The 8,243-nt window shown below is 32.0% G+C and overlaps 1 long non-coding RNA gene across 1 annotated transcript; it reads right to left on the bottom strand.

The window, feature by feature from the left end:
* Window positions 1-1,638: 1,638 nt before the first annotated feature.
* Window positions 1,639-4,479, bottom strand: LOC145789902 (uncharacterized). Its single transcript, XR_014328377.1, has 3 exons — window positions 4,236-4,479; window positions 3,461-3,505; window positions 1,639-1,907 (listed from the first exon to the last, which is right to left on the bottom strand). It is a non-coding gene; the product is annotated as an uncharacterized LOC145789902 (long non-coding RNA).
* Between the last annotated feature and the right edge of the window lie 3,764 nt (window positions 4,480-8,243).

The following is an 8,243-nucleotide window of genomic DNA, read 5'->3' as shown; positions in this document are numbered from 1 at the left end:
TAATGAGAATTTATAGGGATACAGGAAATTTACTAAGAATTTAATCAGTAATTTACTGGGAATTTACTGAGTAATTTATTGAGATGTTATTGAGAATTTACCGAGGAATTTGTTGAGAATTTACTCGGAATTTACTGAGCAATTTACTGAGAAATTACTAGGAATTTACTGAGAATTTATTGGGAGTTTACTCAATATATTACCGAGAATTCACTAGGAATTTACTGAGTAATTTACTGAGAATCTACTGGAACTTACTGAGTAATTTACTAGGAATTTACTAAGTAATTTACTAAGAATTTACTGGGAATTTACTAAGTAATTTACTGGAAATTTACTAGCAAATTACTGAGAATTTACTAAGTAATTTAATAAGAATTTTTTGAGAATTTACTGCGTAATTTACTGAGAATTTACCTGGAATTTAATGAGTAATTTATTGAGAATTTACTGAGTAATTTGGTGGCAATTTACTGGAAATTTACTGAGAATTTACTGGGAATTTACTAGGTATTTACTAAGTAATTTAAAGACAATTTACAGGGAATTTATTGAGAATTTGTTGGGAATTTATTCAGAATTTTATTGAGAATTTACTGGGAATTTACGGAGTAATTTACTGGGAATTTACTGCAAAATTTATGAAGAATTTACTGGAAATTTACTGTGTAATTTAAATTGAATTTACAGGTAATTTAATGAGAATTTATTGAGAATTTACTACGAATTTACTTTGTAATTTAATGAGAATTTACTGGGAATTTACTGAATAATTTTTTGGGAATTTGCTGAGTAATTTAATGAGAATTTATTGGGAATTTACTGAGAATTTAATAGGAATTTACTGAGTAATTTAATGAGAATTTACTTAGAATTTACTCAGTAATTTACTGAGAGTTTATAGGAAACTTACTGAGTCATTTACTGAGAATTTACTAGCAATTTACTAAGTAATTTACTGAGAATTTACTGAATAATGTTTTGAGAATTTGCTAGAAATTTACTTAGTAATTTAATGAGAATTTACTAGGAATTTACTATGAATTTACTGAGTAAATTACTTAGAATTTACTAGGAATTTACTAAGTAATTTATTGAGATGTTACTGGGAATTTACTAAGTAATTTACTAAGAATTTACTAGGAATTTACTGAGTAAGTTACTGAGAATTTAATGGGAATTTACTGAGAATTTACTATGTAATTTACTGAGTAGTTTACCGAGAATTTACTAGGAATTTATTCAATAATTTACTGAGAATTCACTGGGAATTTACTGAGTAATTTACAGAGAATTTACTGAGAATATACTGGGAACTTACTAAGTAATTTACTGAGAATTTACTGGGAATTTAATGAGTAATTTACAGAGAATTTACTGGGAATTTACTAAATAATTTAATGAGAATTTACTCGGAATTTACTGAGAATTTATTGGGAATTTACGGAGTAATTTAATGAGAATGTCACGCCCTAAACTTGCCCCTAAAAGTTTGGGCATGACCTACACAGAAACGGACGCATAACCTGGTATACATATCATATGGGGCCTGAACGGAAGCATTTACCAATATAAATTAACATAAATAAAAAAAACTGCATCCATTGAGCGACCACTATCATGCCAGGATCACAGACAGAACATAAGGCAAATAAACATACGGTGACGTGCACCAGAGAGTTAGCTATGTACAGCTATATATATATACAGACCCAGCCCTTAGAATTGGGCGTAAAACAACATGGACAGGCAAAGGAATTATATATACATCAACCTTAAGCAAACAATCAGAGTGTAAATCAAAAGTTTAGCAAAAAGGGCTGCCTTCACTTAAGTGCCTGGATACTCTGAGGTTGACAAAAGAGGCACGGATGCCATGGGTTAAAACTGACCTCCAGGTGGAGTGCCTACAGAAACAGACATGAGACAAAGTGAGTCAAGCTCAGTGAACAGTAGTACATAAACAATTTAAAGATTAACTTAATTTACTTACAATGTACACATTTCTCTAATTAGATAAGTAAATGCAAAAATCCTGTGGTTAGTCTGATTCTGTACACATTTCAGGACAGTCTTGTCGGTTCATAACTTCATAGGTTGGCCCTTGGTCTGATGGGTTCACACATTCACAAATTAGCCCTTGGCTTAACTTAGATGCATAGCTTCACAAATTGGCCCTCGGCCTTTGTGATTCATAATTTCACAAGTTACAGATTCATACTTCACAAGTTGGCCCTCGGCCTCATAATTTCAGAATTCACAAGTTGGCCCTCGGCCTCATAATTTCAAAATTCACAAGTTGGCCCTCGGCCTCATAAGTTCACAAATTCATAAAGTGGCCCTCGGCCTCATAAGTTCACAAATTCACAAAGTGGCCCTCGGCCTCATAAGTTCACAAATTCACAAAGTGGCCCTCGACCTCATAAGTTCACAAATTCACAAAGTGGCCCTCGGCCTCATAAGTTCACAAATTCACAAAGTGGCCCTCGGCCTCATAAGTTCACAAATTATACCTTTCATATCTTCACAATTTATATCTTTCATAAGTTCACAAGTTATTCCTTTCATATCTTCACAAATTATATCTTTCATAAGTTCACAAGTTATTCCTTTCATATCTTCACAATTTATATCTTTCATAATTTCACATAACCGGGTGACCCATAAAGGGACCAAATTGGCTTTAAGCCTAGCTCTTGTATGTATGGACTCAAGAGGTGGTTCGTATTGCAGCACTTAGTTTCGTACTAGGAATCAATAGTTCTTGAAGACTGAACAATTCATATTATGTCATAGCATGAACGAAGTGAATAAACATAACATAATAATGCCAGGTTCATACAAATACCGTTCACAATGGTGCACATAAATTTCCCTTTATGATTCATTACATGTAGCCATAGTCATCTTACATATAACAAAGTATTAATAATAATTATTTACAGAAACACATGTGTCGTTACAGTACTATTCATGGGGATAGAACAAGTCACACCATAACGTGAGTCATATAACAATGTTATTGATATTCCATTTTTTGACACATAAGGAAACCCATGGTTCTGTTCGATTTTCATTTCGTTAATCCATTTTAGGCAGATGTCTATGTCATAAAACATGTATCGAACTAAATAAGGCTATAGGAGTCCAGGATAGGACGTTCAAAATGTCATGTTCCCATTAAGCGGGGTTTATATTCATAATCCCTTCTTGCCAACCAGTTGCATAATATTAATAATTCTTGTGCGGAGTTATAGGTAATTTACAGGTTATTATCCATTAAGGATAACCATTAACCATAATCAGAATGTAGAGTAGTTTCAGCGTCATACCGAAGTGCACATAATCTTTTAATGTTCTCACCGATCCCTAAACAACATAAATGCTTACAAAGAACAGTGCGTTAACAATAAGAATTATTTACGGTAAGTAAACGTACGATTGCAGAACTACTACTCACAGTGATCAGTTCCCGGTGGTAATAGGACGATGTTCTCGTCTCGACCTACAAGTACAGTGCACAACACATAATGTGAGATTATACTCGATCATTTACTTATTCTCTTTGATCATTCACTTAATTAGCCATGGTGGTACCAAGCTCATTATTTCTTAATAAGTTATACTCCATGGCACAGAAACAGGAGAAATCAATGGGAAATGGTTTAGGTGAAGAAATGGTATAAAATTAGTTGATAGAAAGTGAACAGTCGTCACTAATTTGGGCATAACTATTTTTGTATTTAGAATTTGGGAGTGAGACCACTTCCATTGAAAACTAGACTTCCGGGGCTTGATTTTAGGCTCAAGAATCACTCAAAACGGAGCCCCGAGGCAAAAGATATGCTCATTCAAAGATGGCTGGACAAAGCTGTCTCCCACACGTGCGGGAAACAGGGCCGCACGTGCGGTTCTGGGCAGATTGCTGTCCGAAAATGGCTGAAACTTTGGGGCTTTTCATTTTCAAAATCAAACCTTAATTACATGTAAATCAAAGTCCAAAACCCTTTAATACATGACCAATTTCACAATATTATTCTCCATCAACCATCATAACCTCAAAATACACAAATATAATGCCTATACTTCTTCAATCAAGAAATTCTAAGGAAATCAAGGTTCCATCAATATGTATACATAAAACCCTAACTCAAATGGGTTCAAAGCTTCCCTTATTATCATGATTTCATGAAATTGATGTCTCAAACATAAGGATTCGAGATAGATGATCATACCCTAGTTCCATCCTTGTCTTTCTCTTAGCTTTCTCCAATTCCTCCCAAGCTTCCCATGGATGATCTTCTTTTTCTTTCTTCACCCCCTTCAAGCATCTTCAAAACCCCATGAGTGTTGATTAGAGGAGCTTTCCTCTTCTTCCTTCCCTCTCTCTCACGGTTCTCTTCTCTCTCCCCCAAATATTTTATTTGACTTCCAAATGATAAGTTCACCACTCACATAGCATAACCATATATACATATAACCAACACCTAAGCTTTCAACAATAGGAATAGCCAAACACGCCCTTACGAATCGCGAAAAATTAAATTTCAATTACAGTTCCCAGGCGACTCTAAAAATTGTGTTGATCATAAATATATCCCCTGTTCTGGTTTCTGAAGCCTCTAGGGCCTTCAATTTGCAGTATAAAGTTAACCACCTAAACATGCATTAACGAGTCAGACAAAATAGATTTCCAATTAATTTTCCCCAATAGTTCTAAAAATTCCCATTAAAATACCCAAGTACTCAATTTTGATTTCTGAACCCGTAAAGGTCAGTAATTTCAATTTTACAGTCGTGGCTCAACAAATAATTCCTCAATTTGAACACATATCAATAAATCAAAATGCATTAACACAATAGGCCGTAAAGGTAATCTCTAATACGGATTTTGGGGTCGTTACATCCTCCCGACCTTAAAAAGTTTGGTCCTCCAAACTTGATTCACCCTGCCACAAGTCCAGTTTCGTCTTGGGTACACAACATTTCTCAATTATTTAACAATTCACAATCCTATTTAGTCAAGTTCAATGGAGTTTGCTCCAAGAGTCACAAGTAATTCATCTTTACTAGCTAATTGGTAACCCAATTAATAAAAATACTCAATATCATCAAAACATCATCTCATTATTCATGAATCTTGTACATTTCAATTTATTACTCACGGAAATGAATTCATTCGAGTATTCGATTGCATGCAACTCATAAGCTATTAAACATAATTCAAATTCTTTAGGTTCACAACAACCCCCATTATCATAATTCCTCAAAGGTTAAGGAGACATTACTACATACTCACGTTTCAAAGGCATATGCTTCTTACAACAATTAAATTTAGAATAACACATATGTTCTAAATCAACGACTTGGTGACTTCTGTCGTACCTGTTATAAATTATCAGTTCAAATCAAATTTCTAACAGACTCCAAAGAACAGCTCAAATCCCATATCAAGGAATTACATGTTCAGGGTAAATTATTAGTAAAATCAAATGCGGCTCAAACCTTTATGGTTAACGGGCATTAATAGTTCGTATACAAATCTCAGCACTTGGTAATTCCTATAATAGAAGTCACTTAGTGATAAGCTGGTAATCCAAGCTGTACATTATTTCAATAAACATGAATAAGTCGTATAGGCATGTAGTTTCTAGCTTCACAATTGTTCTTTGTATTTTCCATTTCCGAAAACACAACAAAATCATTTCGTTATATGGATTTAAAACCATATATACTAATTCGTAACAAGATCAGAACGATGGGAAGAAGAATCCCAATCAATATCGTTAATTCTTCACAGTATTACTTCTAAATACAGTAACACAAGGAGAAATCAAGTAGTTATGACTATACCAAAGTAAATAATCTATAGTGTTATAAATTCACGCAAACATACCATTGTAGATACTTGGTCATACCGTCATAAATTCAATCGAACATTAAACAACTATAACAACCATTATTTTGAGCAAAGGGAGCCACTCAAAACAAAGTCAAAAATCAAATTCAAAATCATGCTTGATTAATCAGTCATAACCATAAGGTCATAGATTTCCTTAAGTTTACAGTATTCACATCCATCCAGATTCCATATTGGCTTGAAATTCAACAATTTAGCGACGAAATAATTTGACCACTTAATATCAGAGTTAGAACACTTAGCCAGATCAGTTTAATTAAAATAAGAAATCAATTCGGAATCATGTCGCACATATTATACAAATCAATATAAGTACACCGGAGGAGGTAAATGTCCAGTACATACCGTTAACTCACCATCAATATAGAATATGCCCATGCCCACTCTTTTTTTTTTCTTTTTTTTTTTTTTTTTTTAGTTCACAGTGCCGTGCAGAACAATTGCAATATCTAACATTTGCACATTTACGCAGAAGTATATCACAGAAATGATTTCTCAATCTTAAGTCATTAGTATACAGAAACAGAATTTTTAATTCTTACAGTAACTTATCCGTTTATCAATCATTTAGTTTGATCTCGAAGTAGTCCATAACTGTCTATCTTGTTACAAGTCTCATGTAAACAGACACGTAATGTGGGTAAGGTCCTCCATGTTGTTCAACCATTCTTTATAAGAAATCCTGATTACGGATTACAGTTTACACATAACAAAATAGATTACAGATAACAGAGTTAGCTTTCAGATTTCAACTTCAAATTTCAAACTCTAAGTATAGAATTTACTTAGAATTTACTGAGAATTTTCTGGGAATTTACTGGAAATTTACTCAGTAGTTTACTGAGAATTTTCTGGGAATTTACTGAGTAATTTAATGAGAATTTACTAAGTAATTTGTTGGGAATTTACTGAGAATTTACGAGGAATTTACTGAGTAATTTATTAGGAATTTACTAAGTAATTTACTGAGATTTTACTGGAAATTTTCTTGGAATTTACTAAGAGAATTTACTGGGAATTTACTGAGTAATTCGTTGAGAATTTACTGAGTAATTTACTGAGAATTTACTGAGTAATTTACTGAGAATTAACTGGGAATTTACTAAGTAATTTACTGAGAATCTACTGGGAACTTACTGAGTAATTTAATGAGAATTTACTGGGAATTTACTAAGAATTTAATGGGAATTTACGGAGTAATTTACTGAGAATTTACTTGGAATTTATTGCGAAATTTACGAAGAATTTACTGGGAATTTACTGAGTAATTTAAATTAAATTTACTGTGAATTTAATGAGAATTTACTGCGAATTTACTCTGTAATTTAATGAGAATTTACTTGGAATTTACTGATTAATTTTTTGGTAATTTACTGAATAATTTAATGAGAATTTACTGGGAATTTACTGAGAATTTAATTGGAATTTACAAAGTAATTTACTAAGAATTTACTGAAAATTTACTCAGTAATTTACTGAGAAATTACTGGAAATTTACTGAGTAATTTACTGAGAATTTACTGGCAATTTAATAAGTAATTTACTGGAAATTTACTGAATAATGTTCTAAGAATTTACAGGGAATTTACTGAGTAATTTAATGAGAATTTACTGGGAATATACTGAGTAATTTAATGAGAATTTACTGGGAATATACTGAGTAATTTAATGAGAATTTACTGGAAATTTACTGAGAGTTTACAGGGAATTTACAGAGCATTTATTAGGAATTTAATCAGTAATTTATTGAGAATTTACTTAAAATTTACTTAATTAATTACTTAGAATTTACTAGGAATTTACTAAGTAATTTATTGAGATGTTACAGGGAATTTACAGAGTAATTTACTATGAATTTACTAGGAATTTACTGAGTAATTTACTAAGAATTTGCTGGGAATTTACTGAGAATTTACTGGGAGTTTACTCAATAATTTACTGAGTAATTTGCTGAAAATTTACTTGAAATTTACTGAGTAATTTACTGAGAATATGCTAGGAACTTACTAAGTAATTTCCTGAGAATTTACTGGAAATTTACTGTGTAATTTACAGAGAATTTACTGCAAATTTATTGAGTAATTTATTGGAAATTTACTGAATAATTTCATGAGAATTTACTGGGAATTTACTTAGTAATTTATTTAGAATTTACTGGAAATTTACTAAGTAATTTACTGAGAATTTACTGGCAATTTACTGAGTAACTTACTGGGAATTTATTGAGTAATTTACTGAGAATTTAATTGGAATTTACTGAGTAATTTTCTGAGAATTTTCTTGGAATTTACTCAGTAGTTTACTGAGAATTTTTTGGGAATTT

Source organism: Camellia sinensis, chromosome 1 (assembly GCF_055761805.1).
Source record: "Camellia sinensis isolate YWXY chromosome 1, ASM5576180v1, whole genome shotgun sequence".
NCBI lineage: Eukaryota > Viridiplantae > Streptophyta > Magnoliopsida > Ericales > Theaceae > Camellia > Camellia sinensis.
The sequence above is the reverse complement of the archived record's forward strand: the minus strand, read 5'-3'. Positions and strand labels throughout refer to the sequence as shown.